Source organism: Cygnus olor, assembly GCF_009769625.2.
Source record: "Cygnus olor isolate bCygOlo1 chromosome W unlocalized genomic scaffold, bCygOlo1.pri.v2 SUPER_W6, whole genome shotgun sequence".
Taxonomy (NCBI): domain Eukaryota; kingdom Metazoa; phylum Chordata; class Aves; order Anseriformes; family Anatidae; genus Cygnus; species Cygnus olor.
Window position 1 is genome coordinate 409,579 of NW_024429077.1, and position 26,784 is coordinate 436,362.

General features: G+C 47.5%; 1 protein-coding gene across 4 annotated transcripts in view; it reads right to left on the bottom strand.

Moving 5' to 3' along the window:
• LOC121062988 (iporin-like) overlaps positions 1-26,555 on the bottom strand; it is a 49,544-nt gene extending 22,989 nt beyond the window's left edge. For all 4 annotated transcript variants that reach the window (XM_040543303.1, XM_040543301.1, XM_040543300.1 and 1 more), the window contains exon 1: positions 26,322-26,555. The gene's annotated coding sequence lies outside the window, so the exon portion shown is untranslated. The remainder of the gene's footprint in view (positions 1-26,321) is intronic.
• Positions 26,556-26,784: the final 229 nt, after the last annotated feature.

Genomic DNA, 26,784 nt, shown 5'->3' on the forward strand with positions numbered 1-26,784 from the left:
ATAGTCCCATATGGCCAGTGCAAAAGTCTAATGGTGAGTGGAGACTAACAGTGGACTATCGTGGCCTGAATGAAGTCACGCCACCGCTGAGAGCTGCAGTGCCGGACATGCTAGAACTCCAGTATGAACTGGAATCAAAGGTAGCCAAGTGGTACGCCACAATTGATATCGCTAATGCATTTTTCTCCATCCCTCTAGCAGCAGAGTGCAGGCCACAGTTTGCTTTCACTTGGAGGGGTATCCAATACACCTGGAATCGGCTGCCCCAGGGGTGGAAACATAGCCCTAGCATTTGCCATGGACTGATCCAGTCTGCGCTGGAGCAGGGGGAAGCTCCTGAACACCTGCAGTACATCGATGACATCATTGTGTGGGGTGACACTGCAGAGGAAGTTTTTGAGAAAGGGAAGAAAATAGTCCAAATCCTTCTGAAGGCCGGTTTTGCCATAAAACAAAATAAAGTTAAAGGACCTGCACGAGAGATCCAGCTTTTAGGAAAAAAATGACAAGATGGACGTCGTCAAATCCCAATGGATGTGATCAACAAAATAACAGCTATGTCTCCACCAACTAGCAAAAAGGAAACACAAACTTTCCTAGGTGTCGTGGGGTTTTGGAGAATGCATATTCCAAATTACAGTCTGACTGTAAACCCGCTCTACCAAGTAACTCGTAAGAAGAATGCTTTTGAATGGGGCCCTGAGCAACGACAAGCCTTTGAACAAATTAAACAGGAAATAGTTCATGCAGTAGCCCTTGGGCCAGTCCGAACAGGACCAGATGTAAAGAATGTGCTCTACACCGCAGCCGGGGAGAATGGTCCCACCTGGAGCCTCTGGCAGAAAGAACCTGGGGAAACTCGAGGTCGACCCCTGGGGTTTTGGAGTTGGGGATACAGAGGATCTGAGGCCCGCTATACTCCAACCGAAAAGGAGATATTGGCAGCGTATGAGGGAGTTTGATCTGCTTCGGAAGTGGTCGGTACTGAAGCGCAGCTCCTCCTGGCACCCCGACTGCCGGTACTGGGTTGGATGTTCAAAGGAAGGGTCCCCTCTACACATCATGCAACTGATGCTACATGGAGCAAGTGGGTTGCACTGATTACTCAGCGGGCTCGAATAGGAAACCCCAGTCGCCCAGGAATCTTGGAAGTGATTATGGACTGGCCAGACGGCAAGTACTTTGGGATATCATCAGAGGAGGAGGTGGTCCGTGCTGAAGAAGCCCCACTGTACAACAAGCTACCAGAAAATGAGAAGAAATATGCCCTGTTCACTGATGGGTCCTGTCGTATTGTGGGAAAGCATCGGAGATGGAAAGCTGCTGTATGGAGTCCTACACGACGAGTTGCAGAAGCTGCTGAGGGAGAAGGTGAATGGAGTCAGTTTGCAGAAGTGAAAGCCATTCAGCTGGCCTTAGATATTTCTGAACGAGAAAAGTGGCCAGTTCTCTATATACTGATTCATGGATGGTAGCAAATGCCCTGTGGGGGTGGTTACAGCAATGGAAGCAGAACAACTGGCAGTGCAGGGGCAAACCCATCTGGGCTGCTGCATTGTGGCAAGATATTGCTGCCCGGGTTGAGAACCTGGTTGTAAAGGTACGCCATGTAGATGCTCATGTGCCCAAGAATCGGGCTACTGAAGAACATCAAAACAACCAGCAGGTGGATCAGGCTGCTAAGATTGAAGTGGCTCAGGTGGACCTGGACTGGCAACATAAAGGTGAATTATTTATAGCCCGATGGGCCCATGACACCTCAGGCCATCAAGGTAGAGATGCAACATACAGATGGGCTCGTGACCGAGGGGTGGACCTGACCATGGACACTATAGCACAGGTTATTCATGATTGTGAAACATGTGCTGCAATTAAACAAGCCAAACGGTCAAAGCCTCTTTGGTATGGAGGACGATGGCTGAAATACAAATATGGAGATTCCTTTTGCCCAGGGACCTGGATGCACTTGGTGGGTAATGCATAAGAATGGGGAGGTCCGGTGTGTACCTCAAGGGGACCTAATATTGGGTGAGAATAGCCCATGAGTTGAATTGTAGTATGTTAATTATCATATAACACTGTATGTCATCGCTGCCATGGTTGCTATATATCATAGATGAAAATGGTGACTAATTAGAAGGTATTGGAAAGAGTGTAACCTGAGCATGACATAAATGGTATGGAATAAGGGGTGGATATCTGTCTTGGTTTCAGTTAGGACAGAGTTAATTTTCCTCCTAGTAGCTGGCAGGGTGCTATGTTTTGGATTAGGATGAGAAGAGCGCTGATAACATGCTGATGTTTTAATTGTTGTAGAACAGTGCTTACACCAAGCCAAGGACTTTTCAGCTTCTCGCTCTGTCCTGCCAGCGGGCAGGCTAGGGATGCAGCAGGAGCTGGGAGGGGACAGACCCAGGACAGCTGACCCAAACTGGCCAAAGGGGTATTCCATACCATCTGACGTCATGCTGAACAATATATAGGGGTGGCTAGCCGGGGGGGAGGGGGGGCCGGCTGCTCGGGGATAGGCTGGGCATCGGTCAACGGGTGGTGAGCAATTGCATTGTGCATCACTTATTTCGTACACATTATTACTATTAATACTATTATTATTATTATTATTGTTATTCTTTTCCCTGTCTTAATAAACTGTCTTTATCTCAACTCACAGGCTTCACTTTCCCGTTTCTCTCCCCCATCCCGGAGAGGGAGGGGGGAGGGTGAGTGAACGGCTGTGTGATGTTTGGCTGCCAGCCGGGCTAAACCACAACAATTACCCACCAAGTGCATCCAGGTCCCTGAGCAAAAGCAATCCCATGAATGGGTTTGCCTTTTCCTGAGGCAGGAGTAGCCCAGACTGTCTTCCCCAGCATGTTTCTTACATGCACTACAGGAACTTTATCCCCTTCTACAGTACATAACAGGTTTGATTGGGCAGGTCCAGCTCGGTTGGCAGATCCCCTAGTATTGACTAACCAGGTGGCCTTTGCCAAATGTGTATCCCAATGTTTGAATGTCCCAGCACCCATTGCTTTCAGTGTAGTCTTTAACAGTCCATTGTATCGTTCAACTTTCCCGGAGGCTGGTGCATGAAAGGGGATGTGATACACTCACTCAATACCATGTTCTTTGGCCCAAGTGTCTATAAGGTTGTTTCGGAAATGAGTCCCATTGTCTGACTCAAGTCTTTCTGGGGTGCCATGTCGCCATAGGACTTGCTTTTCAAGGCCCAGGATAGTGTTCCGGGCGGTGGCATGGGGCACAGGATATGTTTCCAGCCATCCGGTGGTTGCTTCCATCATTGTAAGTACGTGGCGCTTGCCATTGCGTGTTTGTGGAGTGTGATGTAATCAATCTGCCAGGCCTCTCCATATTTATATTTCAGCCATCGTCCTCCATACCAGAGAGGCTTTGACCGTTTGGCTTGTTTAATTGCAGCACATGTTTCACAATCATGAATAACCTGTGCTATAGTGTCCATGGTCAGGTCCACCCCTCGATCACGAGCCCATCTGTATGTCGCATCTCTACCTTGATGGCCTGAGGTGTCATGGGCCCATCGGGCTATAAATAATTCACCTTTATGTTGCCAGTCCAGGTCCACCTGAGCCACTTCATTCTTAGCAGCCTGATCCACCTGCTGGTTGTTTTGATGTTCTTCAGTAGCCCGATTCTCGGGCACATGAGCATCTACATGGCGTACCTTTACAGCCAGGTTCTCTACCCGGGCAGCAATATCTTGCCACAATGCAGCAGTCCAAATGGGCTTGCTGCTGCGCTGCCAGTTTTTCTGCTTCCATTGCTGCAACCACCCCCACAGGGCATTTGCTACCATCCATGAATCAGTATAGAGATAGAGAACTGGCCACTTTTCTCATTCAGCAATATCTAAAGCCAGCCGGATGGCTTTCACTTCTGCAAACTGACACCATTCACCTTCTCCCTCAGCAGCTTCTGCAACTCATCGTGTAGGACTCCATACAGCAGCCTTCCACCTCCAATGCTTTCCCACAATACGACAGGACCCATCATGGGGGACTTCAATTATCCAGACATCTGTTGGGTAAGCAACTCGGCCAGGCACGCGCAGTCCAAACGGTTCCTACAATGTGTTGAAGACAATTTCCTGACGCAGATGGTGGAGGAGCCGATGAGGTGGGGGGTGCTTCTGGACCTTGTCCTTACCAACAGGGATGGGCTTGTTAGGGATGTGAAGGTTGGGGGCAGCTTGGGATACAGCGACCATGAGATGGTGGAGTTCAAGATGGAACTTGGTGGTAGAAGTAAGGCTAAAAGCAGAATTGTCACCCTGGACTTTTGAAGAGCCAACTTTGACCTCTTCTGGGACCTGCTTGGGGGTATCTCCTGGGCTAAGTTGCTAGAAGGCAAGAGTGCTTGTGAGAGCTGGGCTACATGTAAACAGCACTTCTTCCAAGCTCAGGATCGGTGCATCCCTAAGAGTAGGAAATCGGGGAAGGGGGGGCAGGAAACATGCGTGGATGAGCAAGGAGCTCATCGACAAGATCAAAAGGAAGAGGAAGGTCTATGAAATGTGGAAAAAGGGCCTGTCCTCTTGGGAGAGTATCGAAGTGTTGTCGGGGCCTGCAGGGACGCGTCGAGGAAGGCTAAAGCCCACCTAGAGATGAGGCTTGCAAAAGAGATAAAAGATAGTAAGAAGGGTTTTTTAAAGTATGTAAACAGTAAAAGGAAGACTAGGGATAATGTGGGTCCCTTGCTGAACGATGGGGGTGTCCTGGTAATGGGAGATGCCAAGAAGGCGGAGATACTGAATGCTTTCTTTGCTTCAGTCTTTGCTTCAAGGACTCCCCCCCGGGACTCCTCGACCCTGGTGGGGGGAGAAAGGGGCTGGGAAATGGAGGACTCCCCCGTGGTTGACCCGAGGGTAGTTGGGGAGCGCCTGAGTGGGCTCAACGCACACAAATCCATGGGTCCCGATGGGATGCATCCATGTGTGCTAAGGGAGTTGGCAGAGGTGATCGCCGAACCGACCTCTATCATCTTTGAAAGGTCTTGGAGAACAGGAGAGGTGCCTGAAGACTGGAGGATAGCCAATGTCACTCCGGTCTTCAAGAAGGGCAAGAAGAAGGATCCGGGAAACTACAGGCCAGTCAGTCTCACCTCTGTTCCTGGAAAGGTGTTGGAACAGCTCGTTCTGGATGCCATCTCCAAGCAATTGGAAGAGAAGAATGTTATGAGGAGTAGTCAACGTGGATTTACCAAGGGGAAGTCGTGCTCGACCAACCTCGTTGCCTTCTGTGATGACATCACCAGCTGGGTAGATGGGGGGAGAGCAGTGGATGTCATCTACCTTGACTTCAGCAAGGCTTTTGATACTGTCTCCCATGACATCCTGATAGCAAAGCTGAGAAAGTGTGGGATAGAGGAGTGGACAGTAAGGTGGGTTGAGAACTGGCTGACTGGCCGAGCTCAGAGGGTGGTGATCGGCGGCGCAGAGTCTGGCTGGAGACCTGTGACTGATGGCGTTCCCCAGGGGTCGGTGCTGGGTCCGGTCTTGTTCAACATCTTCATCGACGACCTTGATGAGGGAATAGTGTCCGCCCTCAGCAAGTATGCCGATGACACAAAGCTGGGAGGAGTGGCTGACACGCCAGAAGGCTGTGCTGCCATTCAGCGAGACCTGGACAGGCTGGGGAGATGGGTAGGAAGAAACCAAATGAGGTTTAACAAGAGCAAGTGTAGAGTCCTGCACCTGGGAAGGAACAACCGGACGTATCAGTACAGGCTGGGGTGCGACCTGCTGGAGAGGAGCTCTGAGGAGAAGGACCTGGGGGTCCTGGTGGACGACAGGTTGGCCATGAGCCAGCAGTGTGCCCTGGTGGCCAAGAAGGCCAATGGGATCCTGGTGTGCATAAAAAGGAGCGTGGCCAGCAGGTCAAGGGAGGTGATCCTCCCCCTCTACTCTGCCCTGGTCAGGCCTCACCTGGAGTACTGTGTCCAGTTCTGGGCTCCCCGGTACAAAAAAGACAGGGATCTCCTGGAAAGAGTCCAGCGGAGGGCCACAAAGATGATACGGGGCCTGGAGCATCTTCCCTATGAGGAAAGGCTGAGAGACCTGGGTCTGTTCAGCCTTGAAAAGACAAGGCTGAGAGGGGATCTCATCAATGTGTATAAATACCTGAGGTGTGGGAGACAGAGGGATTTGGCCAACCTCTTTTCAGTGGTTTGTGGGGACAGGACAAGGGGTAATGGCCACAAGATGGAGCGCAGGAAGTTCCGAACCAACATGCAAAAGAACTTCTTCACGGTGAGGGTGACGGAGCACTGGAACAGGCTGCCCAGGGAGGCTGTGGAGTCTCCTTCTCTGGAGATATTCAAGGCCCGTCTGGACGCCTACCTGGGTAGCCTGCTCTAAGGAGCCTGCTTTGGCAGGGGGGTTGGACCCGATGATCTTTCAAGGTCCCTTCCAACCCCTTCGATTCTGTGATTCTGTGATCAGTGAACAGGGCATATTTCTTCTCATTTTCTGGTAGCTTGTTGTACAGTGGGGCTTCTTCAGCACGGGCCACCTCCTCCTCTGATGATATCCCAAAGTACTTGCCTTCTGGCCAGTCCATAATCACTTCCAGGATTCCTGGGCAACTGGGGTTTCCTATTCGAGCCCTCTGAGTATTCGGTGCAAGCCACTTGCTTCATGTAGCATCAGTTGCATGATGTGTAGAGGGGACCCTTCCTTTGAACATCCAACCCAGTACCGGCAGTCGGGGTGCCAGGAGGAGCTGCGCTTCAGTACCGACCACTTCCGAAGCAGATCAAACTCCCTCATACGCTGCCAATATCTCCTTTTCGGTTGGAGTATAGCGGGCCTCAGATCCTCTGTATCCCTGACTCCAAAACCCCAGGGGTCGACCTCGAGTTTCCCAGGGCTCTTTATGCCAGAGGCTCCAGGTGGGGCCATTCTCCCTGGATGCCGTGTAGAGCACATTCTTTACATCTGGTCCTGTTCGGACTGGCCCAAGGGCTACTGCATGAACTATTTCCTGCTTAATTTGTTCAAAGGCTCATCATTGCTCACGGCCCCATTTGAAGTCATTCTTCTTCCAGGTCACTTGATAGAGCAGGCTAACAATCAGACTGTAATTTGGAATGTGCATTCTTGAAAACCCCACGACACCTAGGAAAGTTTGTGTTTCCTTCTTGCTAGTTGGTGAAGACATAGCTGTTATTTTGTTGATCACATCCATTGGGATTTGACGACGTCCATCTTGCCATTTTATTCCTAAAAACTGGATCTCTCGTGCAGGTCCTTTGACTTTATTTTGTTTTATGGCAAAACCAGCCTTCAGAAGGATTTGGACTATTTTCTTCCCTTTCTCAAAAACTTCCTCTGCAGTGTCACCCCACACAATGATGTCATCGATGTACTGCAGGTGTTCAGGAGCCTCCCCCTGCTCCAGCACAGACTGGATCAGTCCATGGCAAATGCTAGGGCTGTGTTTCCACCCCTGGGGCAGTCGATTCCAGGTGTACTGGATATCCCTCTAAGTGAAAGCAAACTGTGGCCTGCACTCTGCTGCTAGAGGGATGGAGAAAAATGCATTAGCGATATCAATTGTGGCGTACCACTTGGCTGCCTTTGATTCCAGTTCATACTGGAGTTCTAGCATGTCCGGCACTGCAGCACTCAGCGGTGGCGTGACTTCATTCAGGCCACGATAGTCCACTGTTAGTCTCCACTCACCATTAGACTTTCGCACTGGCCATATGGGACTATTAAAAGGTGAATGGGTCTTGCTGATCACTCCTTGGCTATCCAGTTGACGAATTAGCTCGTGGATGGGAATCAGGGAGTCTCGGTTGGTGCGATATTGCCGCCGGTGCACAGCTGTGGTAGCGATTGGCACCTGCTGTTCTTCAACCCTCAGCAACCCCACAACAGAAGGGTCCTCTGAGAGACCGGGCAAGGTACACAACTGTTTAATGTCCTCTGTCTCTAAGGCAGCTATGCCAAAAGCCCAGCGGAACCCTTTTGGGTCCTTGAAATATCCTCTTCTAAGATAGTCTATGCCAAGGATGCACGGAGCATCCGGGCCAGTCACAATACAGTGCTTTTGCCACTCATTTCTGGTTAGACTCACTTCAGCCTCCAATACAGTTAACTGCTGGGATCCCCCTGTCACCCCATAAATACAGACGGGTTCTGGCCCTTTACAGCTTGATGGCATTAGAGTACATTGTGCACCAGTGTCTACTAAAGCCTTATACTTCTGTGCGTCAGACGTGCCAGGCCATCGAATCCACACAGTCCAATAAACTCGGTTGTCCCTTTCCTCCCCCTGGCTGGAGGCAGGGCCCCTCTAGTCCTGGTCAGAATCTTCATTTCTGTGTTTAAAAGACTGCCTGCTGGAAGTTGGAGCAGCAAACTTTTCAGAGAACCCCTTTCTCCCGATTGTTTTCTATTGCAACTCACGTACCCGTGCCTCTAGGGTCGCAGTAGATTTTCCATCCCATTTTCTCATGTCCTCTCCATGGTCACATAGGTAAAACCACAGGGTGGCACGGGGTGTGTACCCACCATATTGTCTTCCTTGCACGGATGAATGCTTACCCCTAATAGCTGAGACAGTGGTTTGTACAGGTGGGGAGGAAAATAAACTCTCTTTAAGTTGGTGGACCTTTTCAGAAAGTTTCTCCAAAGTATTCTCTTTTAGTTGATGGATGCTTTCAGAAAGTTTCTCCACAGGCGAGATGCAGACCTGTAGGGAAGAGGAGAGACTTTCTTCATACTGCCGGAGTTGTTTAGCCACTTCATCCACTGTGGGTTCCTCATCCTCTTTCCAGGCCATTATTGCCAATGAGCTGGCCCATGATGATGGTGCACTCCGTACAAACTTCCGCCACATGGGTCGGGTACACTTGACTTCATCTGGATCTGTGGATATTTGTCTGTTGTCTAGGTCCCTATAAATTACTTCCCGTACGGCTAATTCCCTCAGGTACTGAATTCCCTTCTCCATGGTGGTCCACTTGCCTGGTAGACGTACAAGTTCTTCCTTGTAGGGATACCTTTCCTTCACAGCTAACAGGAGACCCCTCCAGAGGCTGTGAGATCGTGCTCCATCTCCAATTGCTTTGTCAATGCCTGCGTCTCTAGCAAGGGATCCCAGCCGCCTGGCTTCCCTGCCCTCTAATTCCACACAATTGGCTCCAGTGTCCCAGCACCGGAGCAGCCAGGTGACAAGCTGCTCACCTATACAGCGACCAAAATCTTTTTGCACATCTCGTAGCTCACGCTGGTATAGGGTTCGGGTAATTACTGTTGATTTTTCGACATCCTCATCCTCATCTTCATCCTCCTGCACATTTGATGGCCCAGCCCCGTCTTCTCTATATCTAGACCTAGCAGAAGACTGTCTGCGTTCTAAATGACCTGAGTCTCTATACCATTTTTTCACCTTGTCTACAGGGGCAACTTGCACTGCTACAGCTCGTTTCTCTGACCCAGCCACAGGGTCTGCCACAGGGGTTGGAATACCATCTGCAGGGGCAACTTGCACTGCTACAGCTTGTTGTTCTGACCCAGCCACAGGAGCTGGAGTGGCTGCAGGGTCTGTCACTAGGTTGATAGTAGCATCAATTGCAGCTCGATAGGCACAAGCCAGACCCCAGCACGCTACAGTGATTTGTGTCACTTTGGAATTGCCAGAGTCATGACACCCTTTTTTCAAGCATTCTACCAGTTTTTTAGGATTTTGCAGTTGTTCAGGGGAGAATTTCCAAAACACTGGAGGTGCCCACTGCTCTAGAAACCTGCCCATATCCTCCCACACTCCCTGCCACTCACAACTATCCTGCCTCAAGACAGGTCTCTGGATGAGATTCCTAAGTAGTTGTTTAACCTTAAACAAAACCTGAAGCACATTCAGGAGACATAACAACAAGAACATGCTGGTCTGAGTATCCCAAGGATATTCAACATCTTGGAGAACTATCGTAACTATCTCGGAGGATAAGAGGGTGGTGAAGGAGGAAGGGAGAGTGAACAGGTAGGAAAAAATATCTTCCCCTGTCCCCTCCACAGACTGACTCCCTGACGAAAAAAGGCAATAGGTGTAATTGTTAATAGTTTCTGAGACATGGTTTCCAAAGTACAGAGTCGATGACAGTGCTGAGTACAAATCACAGAATCACAGAATCACAGAATCATCTAGGTTGGAAGAGACCTCCAAGATCACCTAGTCCAACCTCTGACCTAACACTAACAAGTCCTCCACTAAACCATATCACTAAGCTCTACATCTAAACGTCTTTTAAAGACCTCCAGGGATGGGGACTCAACCACTTCCCTGGGCAGCCCATTCCAATGCCTAACAACCCTTTCGGTAAAGAAGTTCTTCCTAATATCCAACCTAAACCTCCCCTGGCGCAACTTGAGCCCATTCCCCCTCGTTCTGTCACCAGGCACATGGGAGAATAGACCAACCCCCACCTCACTACAGCCTCCTTTAAGGTACCTGTAGAGAGCGATAAGGTCGCCCCTGAGCCTCCTCTTCTCCAGGCTGAACAATCCCAGCTCCCTCAGCCGCTCCTCGTAAGACTTGTTCTCCAGACTCCTCACCAGCTTCGTTGCCCTTCTCTGGACTCGCTCGAGCACCTCCATGTCCTTCTTGTAGCGAGGGGCCCAAAACTGAACACAGTACTCGAGGTGCGGCCTCACCAGAGCCGAGTACAGGGGGACAATCACTTCCCTAGACCTGCTGGCCACACTGTTTCTGATACAAGCCAGGATGCTGTTGGCTTTCTTGGCCACCTGAGCACACTGCTGGCTCATATTCAGCCAGCTATCAACCAATACTCCCAGGTCCTTCTCTGCCAGGCAGCTTTCCAACCACTCATCTCCCAGCCTGTAGCTCTGCTTGGGGTTGTTGCGCCTCAAGTGCAGGACCCGGCACTTGGCCTTGTTGAACTTCATACAGTTGGCCTCAGCCCATCGGTCCAGCCTATCCAGATCCTCCTGCAGAACCTTCCTACCCTCGAGCAGATCGACACACACACCTAACTTGGTGTCATCTGCAAACTTACTGAGGGTGCACTCGATCCCCTCATCCAGATCATCAGCAAAGATATTGAAGAGGACTGGCACCAGTACTGAGACCTGGGGGACTCCACTAGTGACCGGCCTCCAACTGGATTTAACTCCATTCACCACAACTCTTTGGGCCCGGCTATCCAGCCAGTTTTTAACCCAGTGAAGCGTACACCAGTCCAAGCCACAAGCAGCCAGTTTCTTCAGGAGAATGCTGTGGGAAATGGTATCAAAAGCCTTACTGAAGTCAAGGTAGACCACATCCACAGCATTTCCCTCATCCACTACGCACGTCACTTTGTCATAGAAGAAGATCAGGTTCGTCAAGCAGGACCTTCCTTTCATAAACCCATGCTGACTGGGCCTGATCGCCTGGTTGCCCTGCAAGTGCTGCGTGATGATGCTCAAGATAATCTGCTCCATGAGCTTCCCTGGTACTGAAGTCAAACTAACAGGCCTATAGTTCCCCGGGTCTACTCTCTGGCCCTTCTTGTAGATGGGCATCACATTTGCTAGCCGCCAGTCGACTGGGACTTCCCCTGATAGCCAGGACTGCTGATAAATAATGGAAAGTGGCTTGGCCAGCTCTTCCGCCATTTCTTTCAGTATCCTCGGGTGGATCCCATCCGGCCCCATCGACTTGCGTACATCCAAGTGCTGTAGCAGGTCGCCAACCATTTCCTCGTGGATAGTGAGGGCCACATCCTGCTCCCCTTCCACCAGCTCAGGGTACTGGGTATCCAGAGAACAATTGGTCTTGCCGCTAAAGACTGAGGCAAAGAAGGCATTAAGCACCTCAGCCTTTTCCTCATCTCTTGTCACTAAGTTTCCCTCCTCATCCAGTAAAGGATGGAGATTCTCCTTAGTCCTCCTTTTCGTGTTGATGTATTTATAAAAAACATTTTCTGTTATCTTTAACAGCAGTAGCCAGATTGAGCTCCAGATGAGCTTTGGCCTTTCTAATTTTGTCCCTGCACAGCCTTACAACATCCTTATAGTCCTCCTGAGTGGCCCGCCCTCTTCTCCAAAGGTCATAAACACTCTTTTTTCTCCTAAGCTCTAACCACAACTCTCTGTTCAGCCAGGCTGGTCTTCTTCCACGCCGGCTTGTCTTTGGGCACGTGGGGAAAGACCGCTCCTGAGCCATTAAGATTTCCTTCTTGAAGAGTGCCCAGCCTTCCTGGACTCCTCTGCCCTTCAGAACTGCCTCCCAAGGGACTCTGCCAACCAGTGTCCTGAACAGCTCAAATTCGGCCCTCCAGAAGTCCAATACAGCGGTTACCAAATACCAGGTTATGGTCATGACCAGAAATTTCATCATATCATAAGGCATTGTTACACCACACAGTACCATTACGATCTTAAACCAGGGCCCGGAAAGGATAAAAAGCAGGACAGGGAGCACATACAGAAAGTAACGTGCTATAAAACTCAATTTGGAAAACAGGCACAGCAAACTTGAGATTAAAGCAATCAACATTGTGACTAGGAACTATTAAGCAGGTCTAATACTTATACCAATTTTAGTTTAACACACTCTGGTCAGATCTGTCGTTATCTCAACCCTTCTTGCCCCATGTTGGGTGCCAAAAAGGACTGTTGTGGTTTAACCCGGCCGGCAGCTAAACACCACACAGCCGTTCGCTCACCCTCCCCCCTCCCTCTCTGGGATGGGGGAGAGAAACGGGAAAGTGAAGCCTGTGAGTTGAGATAAAGACAGTTTATTAAGACAGGAAAATAATAATAATAACAGTAATAATAATAACGATAATAGTACTACTACTAATAATGTGTACGATAAAGTGATGCAGAATGCAATTGCTCACCACCCACTGACCGATGCCCAGCCTATCCCCGAGCAGCCGGCCCCCCCACCCCGGCTAGCCACCCCTATATATTGTTTAGCATGAGGTCAGATGGTATGGAATACCCCTTTGGCCAGTTTGGGTCAGCTGTCCTGGGTCTGTCCCCTCCCAGCTCCTGCTGCACCCCTAGCCTGCTCGCTGGCAGGACAGAGCGAGAAGCTGAAAAGTCCTTGGCTTGGTGTAAGCACTGCTCTGCAACAATTAAAACATCAGCATGTTACCAGCACTCTTCTCATCCTAATCCAAAACATAGCACCCCACCAGCTACTAGGAGGAAAATTAACTCTGTCCTAACTGAAACCAGGACAGAAATCAAATGTCCAATATAAATCTTTTACCTGTGATGGTTCTTGCTGCCTCTTTATGAATGTCTATGGTTTCAGTCATCATCATCTTCCTCACATGAACCAAGATCAAACAAAGGTGAAAGATGGAAGAACAGGGTTAAAAGCTGGGCATTTAGTTCCATAGATGAACTGGCAAAATCCTTTTGTATTGGAGCTGCTTGTTATTTCAGCATCGTTCCATGTGAATCCCTGACTTCTGCAGAACATTTGCACTAACACAGCTGAAGCCATACAGCTCTACAAAACAAGCATGAGTAGAAATGCTGCAAAAAGCAGCACTTTGTCTGAGCTTGCAGACATGGGCACAATACAGACATCTCGTTGCTCCATGTGGAGAGAGGGCTCCAGTTCACAACTCTGGGCAAAAGGGCTGGGAGAAGAGCCCAAACCAAAAGTCACCCTCCAGCCACTCCGCAGGACAGGTAGCATGGGAATTCTCAGTGCTTGGGGCTGCTACTCACTGGTTCTGCCACCAGTTTCCAGGATCCCAGTCATGTAGCTCATCCCTGCCCTGTCTTTGTCAAACCAAAAGCTGCCAAAAGCACTGGTTGAAAGCACTGAATGTGTTTTTTTTTTTTTAAAAAAAAACTCAATAGGAAAATTCCAGCAATCTGGAGGGCATTCGGAGAACAGCATGATGAAGATAGAACAAGGGGCACAGGGTGAATGGCCTGGGGACAGAACTGATCTATCCAAGTGAGTAAAAAGAGAATAGATTTGAGGACTTGGGAAGTCCATAAGTTGTTGTAGGGTGGGACTACCTAATGGTATTTGTTTGGAGATATGTTCATTTATTGCCAATTAATACAATTCTGCCAAATTCACACCTTCATTAAATGATATAATAAATCATCCTGCATGTTTAATGAAAGAAAAGGTGCAAGATGAAATAGCAGTTGTTTGACTCATCCTAAGGCTCCTGCTGCCCTTACCTCCCTCAGGAAACAGGGAGCAGAATGAGGGTGGTCTGCCTGGTTCCAGGGAGACTATTCCAGCACCCAGTGTTTACAGGGGACTGCCGCAAGATTGAAGGACTAGATACTTCTTAAATTTCTGCCTCAGGTCAGGCTGGTTCCTCTTGTGATCTTGAGCAAATTCCTGAAAAGACCACTTCCTTTTCCACAGCAAGGTGCTGCCTGGGCCAGAGATTTTTGCAGAGGTTTCCAGGACAGCCTGACTAAGTCCATTATTAATGTATCATTACATCCCAGAACTATATAGGATTATGATGTGTTCAAAATGGAAACTGCAGCATGTGACGGTCAATCACAGCTTTGTGCACATGACAGCAAGGAGCTGCTCAGGTCAGAGATGAGAAGCTTGCCAGCAGAGATGACAGGGTGAGTGAGATGAAAGTAATAATACATAGTACGTGCATGCCTAACGATGACATAGCTAGGATCAGCAGGTACTGCCTCCTAGTCAGAGGAAAGGAAATCTCAGCTGTTTGGGGCATTTTGAGTTACAGAAGGCATTAACAATAGCTCAAACAGCAGCTCTATACCAGCCACCACTGGACAGTGACTGAACCAGTTTCTCCCATGTCTGTGCTCCCTTGCTCTGTGACTCACCAGCTGGCACTCAGCAGGAGCCGCTTGCAGGCCGTGACTCAGGGACATGGCCCCGGTGATCTGGGTTGGAATCTGCTCCTCCTCCTCCTCCAGCTGTCCTCTGCCCCAGCCCTCACCACATATACTCCTAATTACCATATGCAAATCTACAGAGGAGAAAGAGACTCTGATGTTGCTAGCTGTTAATATGTCACTGCAATTGTTGCTGAATTAAACTCCAAGCACAGTAAATCCTTTCTTATCGCAGACACTGTAGTGGCAGCAGCAGGAGGAGGGACCACATTTCCATAGCATCTTCCAGCCTGAGCACTCTGAAAGCATATCTAAGATTTTGCAAGAGCAGAAATTACACAATTCCTTCCTGAACCATGGACCCAGCTGGGTTCTGGCGCCTGGCTGCTACATGATTTGTTCTCTGGATACCCAGTACCCTGAGCTGGTGGAAGGGGATGGGGAGCAGAATGTGACCCTCATAATCCGCAAGGAAATGGTTGGCGACCTGCTACAGCACTTGGATGTACGCAAGTCGATGGGGCCAGATGGGATCCACCCGAGGATACTGAGAGAAATGGCGGAAGAGCTGGCCAAGCCACTTTCCATTATTTATCAGCAGTCCTGGCTATTAGGGGAGGTCCCAGTTGACTGGCGGCTAGCAAATGTGATGCCCATCTACAAAGACACAAAGCAGGGCTGTGACTATCAGCTGGCTACTTCATGAATATGCTCTTTGTACAGACATGACCAGCTGAGGACCATGTCTGCGGCTTCATAGATCAAAGCTGGTTCCCTGACTTTTGCCTGGAGGCACACAAGATGGCAAGGCTGTTCCCAACATATGTTATATGGCTACATGTAACTGTGAACAAGCAGCCTTTTTTGCTCAGGTGTGTGCTGCAGGGGTGAAGGTTCCCAAGATCACAGCAAGAGGCAGAGAGGGCACAGATGCTTCATATGTGTGGGAATGTTCTCAGTATTGGAGATTTCAGGGGTTGCTGGGGATGTGAAGCATCCCTAGAATTAATAGGTCACAAATCTCTCCCACTAGGCCCTCAGGACTTTCCTAACATTTCCTGGAAGATGGCTTCAGACAGCTCAACTTTGCTCAGGCTGTGGCAAAAGAGAGGTCCTGCTTATCCAAAGGTTATGGGAGGATAATTTCAGAAGTTTCATATGCACAAAGAAAGCAAATGAGGACAGCTCCATCTCAAGATGGATCTCTAGATCCCCTATCACCTTCATGACTTGGGGAAAAGAGATGAGCTAAGCCCTAAAAGGGACAAAAAAGGCCTGTCTTCACAGGAAATAAGATCTTACTGCAGCGCAGGTCAGAACATACATACATACAAGCCACTCCATGGCTGCATGACTTCATTATTACTTGCTCTCTATCCAGATTAAGATGGCATTGCTTTTCTGTCAAGACCATGCCTGGCAGGAATCACAGCTGCAAAGTAAGCCTGAATCCTTACTGCAAGGCAAAAGTATCAATGACCATGGATGAAAGTGCGAGAAATAAGGAGCTCAGTCATAAGACAGGTCAGTTAAAGAGGCTGTGAAATTATGTTCACTGTCTGTTTAGCCCAGAGCTCCACATATATACGAATCAGTCAGTGTCAAGTGAAAAACAACCATTTCTGGGACAGCAGATTATAGATGTACAACCTAGATGTATAACATTATGTTATAAATGTAGCAACACAGCAAAAGCAGAATGGGCAGCAAACGTGGATATGGTATTCAGTTGAAATTGAAGAAAAAAACCATGGGTAACACGGGTCTTGAAACAACTAAAGTATTACCCCCACAACTCACCATAAATAAAACAGACAGAGATGTCAAAAAGCCCTTACAGGATAATCTTCAGACTTGAACACAGTGGTGGTATAATGGTTTGTTACAGTAGCCATGTTTGTTACAGTCGCCAATGGTTTGTTACAGTAGCCAGAAGCAATGCAGGTATGGTGTTACCTTGCAGTGATGGGCATCAGTTCTGCCAGCTATCCAGAATACCTGCATTTGCAGAGCTTTATTACTTTTAAATGATTCAGTTGTACAAGGAATTTAGTACATACTGTGTGCAACCGGATCAGAAACCCCAAAAGCAAACACAAACAGAAAAACATCCCAGCAGCAGGCTGTTTTTATTAGATGTTCCTCCACACACTGCAAATCTAAATGTTTTTTCAAACAGCAGCCATATCCAGCAGCTGACTCCTGCCAAGACTGCAGAAAACTTTAACCCTTCCCAGCTCTCAGCGCACAGTGAGACTGTGTGAGATTAGAAACTGCTCTTTGCCCTACAGAGCAGGTCTTGATGTGACCTCCCTGCCCAAAACAAGTCTACCAAGAATGCTGTTTTTTTCCAGGAATTACAAAATCTAGGCCAACTGTTGCCACTAGCTCAGAAACAGAGGGAGGAGAAAGAAGCAGTGGACAGATGAACATATTTAGCCTTCATGGATCAACAGCCTCAGGGAATTTTTAATTTCAGCATGGGAGCACAAAAGTCTGTGGACTGAATCAGATGGCCAGTACAGCCCAGTCCTTCGCCTTTGCCAGCAGAGTTCAGAGGCTCAGCATGAGGTGTAATAATCCCAAAGTGGGCAAACAAGTGACTGGCTGTTCCATTTTCCCCCTCCCGACACAGACAGCCTCCACTTGAGAATGCTTTATGCCAGAAGCAGGTTTCATAACCCCTCCATAAACAGCTAGGTGCCCTTACAATCATAATGCTACATATTCTCGACATCCCTGATAGTGTCCATTTTTTTCTGAACCTTTGAACCCTATAACATCCTGAATCATTGAGCTTCATAGATAATTACATGCCACAGTAGTAGCTGTCAGTCAGTCCTTTAGAATTTACCAATATTTACCTTCATTATTTGTCCTTGTGTTAGGACAGGGAGACCATTATATTTCTTACTGCATTTGCCACCCCTCTGAGCAGTCCCAAGCTTTTCATCCTGCTCACATACAAGAGCTTTCCCCCATCCCGACACCCGTCTCTCTCCACTTGTGTATGTGTTTGCACAGTGGCAAGGCAGAACTCAGAAGATCTGGATGAAACTGCAGCATTAATTTACATAACAGAATATTTTCCATGCAACAGAACTAACAAAAGGCAAGCCAGAACCTTAATAAAATACTTATGAAGCAGACCAGGCTCTACTAATGATTAAAAATACTTTTCTTCTGAGAGGAGAAACTTATCCCTCAACAGGGGCTGGCAACTCAAACCAAACTCGGCTTGTAAAGCTCCAGCTGGGACGGTGATCAGCTGCCCTGAGTGAGACTTTTATTTTAGGAAAATGCTCCAGAAGACGGCTCATTTGCTAATTAGGCTCGGAATGACTGGGCTCAACAGAGCATTAATGGTCTATCTAACTAAATCTGATAAATCTGGATTAACCAAGGTCTTCTGCTAAGGAAAGTCTTGCTGGGCTGCAGAGGATGCATAGACCTATTATACTGGAGAAAAAGGGAGAGCAGAGATGATCCTTGGCTCTGTACTGGAGGATCAGGTCAACGTTCCTGGGGATGCACCAGAGGTATGACTACTCTGCTTTAAATCACTTCAAGCACGTTCAAGAGGGTAGAAGAGACCCCTCAAGACGGTAGGCTCCCAGGTCTTCCTATATAGGACATGCACACATTTGGAAATCTTCTTTCTTGAAGTTGTGTCCTTTCTGTACCAGAAGTCTCAAAGAAGAAGTATCTACATCATGTGGTGAGGAAGAATTTGTCCCTCCTAAGCCCTTAAACTGAGATAGGCCTCAACTCAGCCAGGAGGTTTCAAAACTCTGCAACTTCAGTTCTGAACATGTGCTATAAATACACTGGGTAGTCTTGTTATTCACACAAATGCCAAGCCATTTGGGAATATTGCTGGGCTTTGAGTTTAACAGTAAGATTCACGGACTAATTAATCACAGTATGTGAAAGTTATTCCTATTATTAGTTTCAAATAATCCTCCTTAATTCTCTTGAATACTTTGATGCTACAAGCTGGGCAGCACATCAATCACTATCTTCTTTCTCTAGGCCATTCATTATTTCATATCATGAATCCTACAGTTTCCCATTTCACACAAATAATTCCAGTTTCTTCAGTCTCTCCAGTTATGAAAGTTTTCCAGGACTTTGTGCAGATTCCTGGGCAGTTTCTCAGTTCCCACCAAGTCTGTAGTCATCCTTCTGAGCTGGGGTGACTAATTAATTGCACATGCTTTCCCAATCGATGATGGGATGCCCTCTGCTTTATGTATCAACATTAAAAGACTGTGTGATATTTTTCCATTCCTTTTCTTATGTACCTTAACATTTAAATATAGATGTTCATCAGTAAAGTTCCTCATGGCCAGCGTGACATCAAAAGCATGGCTTTTGGTAGTTCAAAGCCAGATAATTTGGAACCTGGCAAAGTACACTGTTGTAGCTATCCTTGTAACACTCTTATACCATTTACCTAAGTCAGCATCAAGCTCAAAAACTCCAGGCTTACAAAAAGACTAGCATAGAAGAAACCAAGGGATATTTTGTTTTTACAAATAAACTCCTTTCCTCAGAGAATGTATATTTTCCCTGCCTCTGGATGTTGGTTTGTGGGGGTTTTGCATCCTCAACTTCCACAAATACTTGGGGTAGGTGTGTGGGGAGTTTTACCTGTCTTCATGCAAATTATCTTTGTGGGCCCTCAAGAGATAACAGGGTTCTCAATCACTGACTAAGGTCTGGACTGAAAGAAATTTTGTCTGGTGAAATTTGCTTATTTAATCAGCGAGGTCTGGTGGCCTGCCTCCATGAAAGAAGATTATCCTTTTGCTTTTATCAGCAGGCCAAGAGGTTTTTGTGGTTTTTCTTTTTTTAACCTCAACTCGTGCCAAGGGGAAAGCAGGCAACAAGATAGGAGACCAAAATACTGTCTGTGGAACATCCTCTGGTAAAGAGAGGAATCACCCCTCTGTACCTCCAGGACAAATACAAACATGTTGCTTCAGTTAAAAGTATTTCTACTACTCTGCAATACCAAACCATGTCAGCAGCACGAAGTCTGGGAGGGGTCAGTTACAGAGATGGAGGCTTTTTGGGGGGTCTGTAATGCTTGCGCAGTCATCAGCAGAAGCACAGAGAATAGATACCCCAATGGATCAATGACTGCTATCGGTGTCTCAACAAGATATGGTCAAAAGTATGCTGAATGACCTGTGATGAGAGTATTGCCACCTTTGTGTGATAACCACTGTCATGCCCACTGCTTGTCAGTGCTGGGACATACCTGTTTCTGACAGTTCCTCATCTCCTCCCCTGTTATTGTGCCATGAACTGTCTAGGCTTACTGTCCTAAGGGATAGACACCTCTAGGAATGTCTGAGGTCTCTCTGTGCTCCCTGCAGCCTCACCTTTCCTCTCCCAAGTCCTCCCTGAAAGGCAGGGAAAAGAGGAAAAAGAGAAGGAAAGCAAGTGGGATCAAGAAGGCTGTCAGGATTACAGAAACAAGGAGTAGTCACCACCTTCAGAGTGCTTTATACATCCAATAATTATAAATAGCAAGTGTCTGCAGAAATGAAAATGAGGCATATGACATGGAGCTGAGGCAAGACATTTGAGTAAGGAAGATGCTCCCCTCAATGGCCATTTCAAGCACTATGACCTGCAGCTGGAGGATATCTCTTAGCAGTAGATTAAGTAAGATGCCACTGAATGTGGACTAGAGAGAACATTTTGTTGGCAATAGAAAATGACTAAGTGCAGATGTCTGCTGAAATCCACTTGCTGTTCTTCTGAAGGGTCAAGCTACAATCACTGCTCATGATAAGCCATATTCAGGCAAGAAATCCCTTAAAAGTGACTACAACTGTTCACATGCTAACAAGCGGTGATGGAGATGGCAGCCACAGCAAGCCAAACTTCAGGGCAGATGTGTCGCTCCTGCCATGGATCATAAGAAGAAACTAGGCAAAGCCAAGGAAGATACTCAGGGTGGGCCAGCAATATCTTGGGACCAGAGATATGAATTATTTACACCTCCACTGGATCTTCCTATACGTGGGCTTATGACTTTATCAGTTGAGTTACTGGGAAAGGTCTGAAAGCTGGTCTACGCGGGGAAAAATACAGTGCAAGCAGGCACTGGAAATAGCCTCACTAAGAAGAACAACAAATTTCCCTAGCACAATGGTCCAGATGGGTCATTTTCCCTGCCGAGAAGGACATCTGTGAGGGCAGCTATGCTATCTGAGCTACACAGAACACACATGGTAAGAAGCACAATGCCTGTGTCCCTGCTCTTTGCCATGGGAGCCCCAGAGGGGGACCAAAAGAAGGTGCCTTAATAAACAATTTAAGTGAATTGGAAGTACCAGGTAAAAGGAGGCTAAGTAGGTATGTGGTTGCTCCTGCACCAATGTGTGCAGAGCAGAATGGAGAAAAGCCTGCCCACTGAAAGCATTTAGGTCACACTTCTCCAGAAGTAATTGCAGTTGGTGCCAGTTTACCCATAAGCAGGTGTGGTTCTGGAATTAAAACAAACCAGTGAGATTAGCCTAATTATGTAGGGAGCACAGACTCCCTGCTCCCTTCAAGAGTAGCACCTGAAGAGCCCATTCCCTGGGGGCCAGAAGGAGCTGAGCAATGATCTAATTGGTGTCAAATCAAGTCTGTGTTAGCCAACACTCAGGAGCACAAGATTTTCCCAGTGTTGACTGCATCATGGTTAAGCAACTCATCAGTTCAAACATCACATAGATAACTTGAGTTCTTGCCCCCGTGAGAAAAATCTCAATAATTTTCTTCAGACAGGCTCTTCTGTGAAGCTATTTTAGTCACGATTGCAATGGTGGGTGTCCTGCAAGCAGGAGCACACAGTAAAAGTTTATCATAACCTTATATTCCCTATTACCCAACACCTGATTTCTCCCGTTTCCTCATTGGCTGAGTACTACAGGTTCACAAGCTACTCGACATACTTCTATACCATATATGTACAATTTGATTTGACTAACCATTAATTTCTCCTTTTCCTTTTTTTTTTTTTCCTTCTTCTCTCGTGACTAGAGGGCCCGTGATTATTGTTTTTACTGATTTCGTACTGCTCATCCTGTTTTTCTTAGCTATCCTCCTTATTTTGGGACAGTGGGACCTTCCCCTTATCTGCTTAACATACTCCCCACTGCTATGCTGCACAATCACTTTTGAATATGCAAGGTTAGTGGAATTTTCCACTGCAAAAACACCTTCTATTGCAAAAACACAACTTTGTTTCTCTCCTCCCCCTCCCCCCCCCCCCAAAAAAAATATAAATCCTGAAACAGTATGCTTTTCAATTTCCTTGAACAAGTATGCAGGAATGTTCTTGAGCAAAGAGAGCCACATATGCACAGGTGAGTCTCTTGTGCATCTGGGAACCAGCGGGAAGGCAGACTTTCCCAGTCCAGTACCCATTCCTTGTCCATGTGTCCCACCCCTTCCCAAGAACACAGCACACTCTAGTCTGGTTCTCCTACCCACCTTGCAGCTCAGGGCAGCTCGTTTGCGAGAGTTAACAACTTCAGTCCTTTATTTTCCTATCCAGATGACCACCTGAACTCATAATCTTCATCTTTGTGTTTCTTTAAGCTCCCCCCACCTAGAAGCTCTACCTATTGGTCTGTTTATCAATTTAAAGAGCTATCTCAGCTGATCCAGTTTACATTAAATAGAAGGGTAAAAAGCAAACAGCTCTTTAATGAAACCTTTTTAATTTTTAAAGAGCAGATCTTTGGCATACCAGGCAAAACAGTTATAAAGCCAACAAGATCAAGGAGCTCAGGGAATTACTTCAGAAAAGACTTTGAATGTACATCGTAAGTAAAAAAACATCTGGAATCACCAAGAAAGGTGAGGAAATTAGAAGAACAGGGCTCCTGACCAAACTGAATGAATAACCACACCAAGAAGGATATTACAGTCAAGTAGAGACTGCATCTTTGATACTGTTTTGGCATGAAGAAGGACATGGAAGCTGTGTCAATGAGGGGTTAGACAATACAGGGAAAAGAGAGTGCAGAGAAGGAAATGAGCATTTGAAGTGGAAACAAATCCAAGGAGATTAATGCACTCCAGTCAGAAAGGACAAGATATTCTTGATCCCAGGACAATGAAAGAATCATTGCATGATCACAGCTAACAACAGAGCTTTCAATAAAAATACCGATGAGGAAAAAGAGGGAAAGGAGCTGAAGTCATGTGGCTGACAAATAATAAAGGTAAAGCCTGTACCTGTTCTGAAAGAGGAAGGGAAGTGACCCACCTTAGATCTGTCGGCCTGCCCTTAATACTACATAAGGCTTTCAGAAAACATTGGCAAAGAATAATGAGACTGAGAAATAAATTTAAAATGGGGCAAAACATGACATGGGGTTGCTAAAGGCGGGTTACTGTCTGGCTATCAGGAATAACACCAGAGTGAGATCTTGTCTCACCAGGAGCATCAGACTGCAAGAAAATTAATATCTCTGGGACAGAGAAATTGTTCCTTGCTTGCTATCAGAGCCTCAGACACCCTGACAGGCAGCAATGGAACCATGGGCAGGCCATTTCCGAGACCACTGCATACTCTCTTAGGCACCTGCACTTTATGCAATGCAGGTCCAGGCCCTTGGACCCTGGGAACCAGCTGCACTTCGTCCCTCCATTTTGCATCAAGGCAGTGAAGAAGACACACAGCAGTGATTTTATCTCCCTGCTGTGAATCAGTTCAGCAAGCTCCAGTCACCAGAAGCTCTTGTCCATCTTTTAGGTTCAAGCATCTCAGGGCAGAGATTATCTGTGCACTCTCACAGCTTAACAGATGTTCCTGTAAGAGTAGCACCTACCAGCTAGGCACAGCCTGCACGTCCTGAGGAGTGTTCCCTTCCATGCAGCAAAGCAGGCTGCACCACCTTCTTTTTATTCTGTTACGCAAATGTGGTAAACAGACGGTACACACATTTTCTTCCACAGCACAACACAAGTGAATGTATCCTGCAGTGATCTATCTCACTGTATGACCTTTCCTCTGGCCCATGATGCACCTATGAATGCACACGTGCTGTTCTTGCCCCCAGCACCCTCCTGCAAGAGGCTGCTCTGCAGCACCACCTTTCCATAGCACAAACACGGTCCAAGAGCATGTTTCCCTCTTCTCACACCACCAGAAGCACATCCCACTACTGACTTCCATCAGGCTGTATGGGACAGAGGCCTGGGGATCCCAGGCTGGATGAGGCTCTGGGCAGCCTGCTCTAGTGGTTGGCAACCCTGCCCAGAGCAGGGGGGTTGAAACTAGATGATCTTTAAGGTCCTTTTCAACCCAGGCCATTCTATGATTCTATGATTCTATGACACAGAGAGTGTCCCAGGGTGAGGTTTCAGGCTGGGGGGAGAAGGAGTTGCAGTTCAGGAAGCCCTATGGCACTGCCAGGACATCGTCACAGAGCCGTGAGCAGAATTCATTCCGCGCTGTGAAGCCCTGCACTTCCCACCTGGCAGCCTGAACTGAAACCTGGGGTGCATCTTCTCTACTGAATGTCAAGGCTGGAGATCCTTGCCGCTCCACAGGGATGGAGAGGAAGCGACTGTCTGAGAATCCACAGCAGTGAAATGGTTCCTTCAGACAACTGCTGCAGAAAAGGCTGTGCTGAGGATCGCGCCTATCTCGACAAAACTGGTAGGGATGCACACAGCACTGACCATCTCAGGGAACACAGTGAGAGAGGCTTGAGAATGATACTATAAACAACATATTTACATTCCCTGACCATGAACCCAAATTTCCTCCCCTGTGCCCTCTACTGCTGGTCTATGACCCACAACTTTGTTCCTCTAGATCTGCAATGCTCCTCACACCTGCCTTTTCTGCTCCAAGGTTCCTCTATAGATCTGCCAAACACTCACCACTTTATCTACATGATCCCTACCATCCTGTGGCTCTTGACAGGCCTAAAGATGCTTTATCTGAACTATTCTCTGGTCATTTCAATGCTAATCTGCCCCAAGAACTCTGCCAAGCTGGCACACTGCAGAAGGGTTTTGTGAAGAGGTTAGACGTGCCAAGCTCACTCATTAGCAGCACTGGTAGACAAGGCTCTAGGTGTTTGGAGGTTAAAAAAAAATAAATGCAGAAGATCTCTATACTCCCCCATACTCCACACACCTTTGCAACGCCCATCAATCCAGTCCCTGTATAATCTGTTTCTCAATAGCCAATGCTATGTTAACTTCCATTAACACCACATTCCTCCCAAACACCTACAACTGCATCCCCACATGCTCAGCATCTTCTATAACCCCAAAAGATTGCGTCTTCTGTTTGCTTATTTACTTACATTACTATATCCTCATGTATACATCCCCCTAAGGCCATGTCACTGCATCACAGATACCCAAATCATTCCTCCTTATTGTTCTCACTAACTGTCATCCTGATCAATCTATATCCCTTTCCCACATATATCCTTCTCTTTGTTCAAGCCCTTCTCCTTTTGCATGTGCAGCAGCAATTTGAGGGAAGGATTTGTGCAGGGGGTAGGGGAGGGAAAAGAAGGAGGAAGGCAGGGAGGAGGGAAAAGATGGATTTGGTTATAAGAGGACCATGTAATTAAGCTCTAGTAACTGGTACCCAGCCCAGACCACTCATCTCAGTAATTAAAAATAGCAATTCCTCCATTCTGAGATATAACCTTTCTCATCTGATCGGCGAAAAGAGGCAGGGAGAAAGCATTCATTTACACAGCCAGCACAGACACACCCTGGGCAACACAAAGGATTCCAGCCTGCACAGATCCCAGTGTATCATTTTGCAGAAGAGCAAGGTTTTACCTGCCACGCTATTTTATCCTAATGCCTTTTGAGCAATTGATTTACTAGCATTAAAAAATAAAATAAAATAAAATTTAAAAGCCAAAAGCCATAATGACAGCAGCCCTTCTTGTGCCCGCGTCCTTTGTTTCTGTCTTTTCATGGAAGTGCTGTCTGTCAAAACAGCTCTGTCAAAACAGCTCTTGAGCTGCACAGCAGCATCACCGCTGGGGATGTACAGAGATCGTGACAGCTCATGGGATCACAACAATCCATGTGGGCTCAGCTGTCATGGTAGACACAATGGAGAGCTGTGCGACTGCACCAAGTTGCAGTTGCACTGTTGGGGCAAAATGCAGATTGCCTCTGCACAACCATCCCCGGACGTAACAACCGCTATTTCATAGCCACAATGGATAAACATGCATTCTGCACAGCAATACCAGCCTCTTCACTCTCTTGCATCAGTTATAATCACGACAGCTCCAAAACAATGCAGCCTCCGAACAGACAAAGCAATCCTAAAATCTTTACGCTTCATTGGGTAGCTGGCAATCTCTGCAGAAACAAGCAAGCCAGCCACTTCACAGGGCAATGAACAGTCTGAAAACCATCAGTAAGGCAAACGCCCACCCCGCTCATTTCTCCATCTCACCTTTCCACAGATCCTCTGCTTCCCGTCTCCTCTCCCTGCACACGCTCTGCTCCGGCAGCGCTGAGCACTCTGATTCCAGCGGGCTCCGTGCTCTCTCACCAGGATGCTGTGGAAAACACAGAGTCAATTATTATTATTATTTTTTGTCACAGCTGCATCCCTGGCAATGCAGAGGGTCTGCGCAATCACATCTCCAATGCTCCTGCTGCTGCTGCTGTGACGTTGCTGCGTGTGAAGGAGCAAGCATGCCCACAGCACAGCCACTCCAGCTTGCAATCAGCCCCTGTGGGACCTCAGACAAGGGAGGGCATGGGAGGGAGCAGAGAAGGAGAGGAAGGGAGAGAACAAATCAGGCTGGAAGATGGAGGATTGATTCTTACAGGAACTGGGAAATCAGGAAGGTAGCATGAGGAGAAGCATAAAATCAAAGCCTATGCCATAGGACAGAGCTGAAGTATCTTAT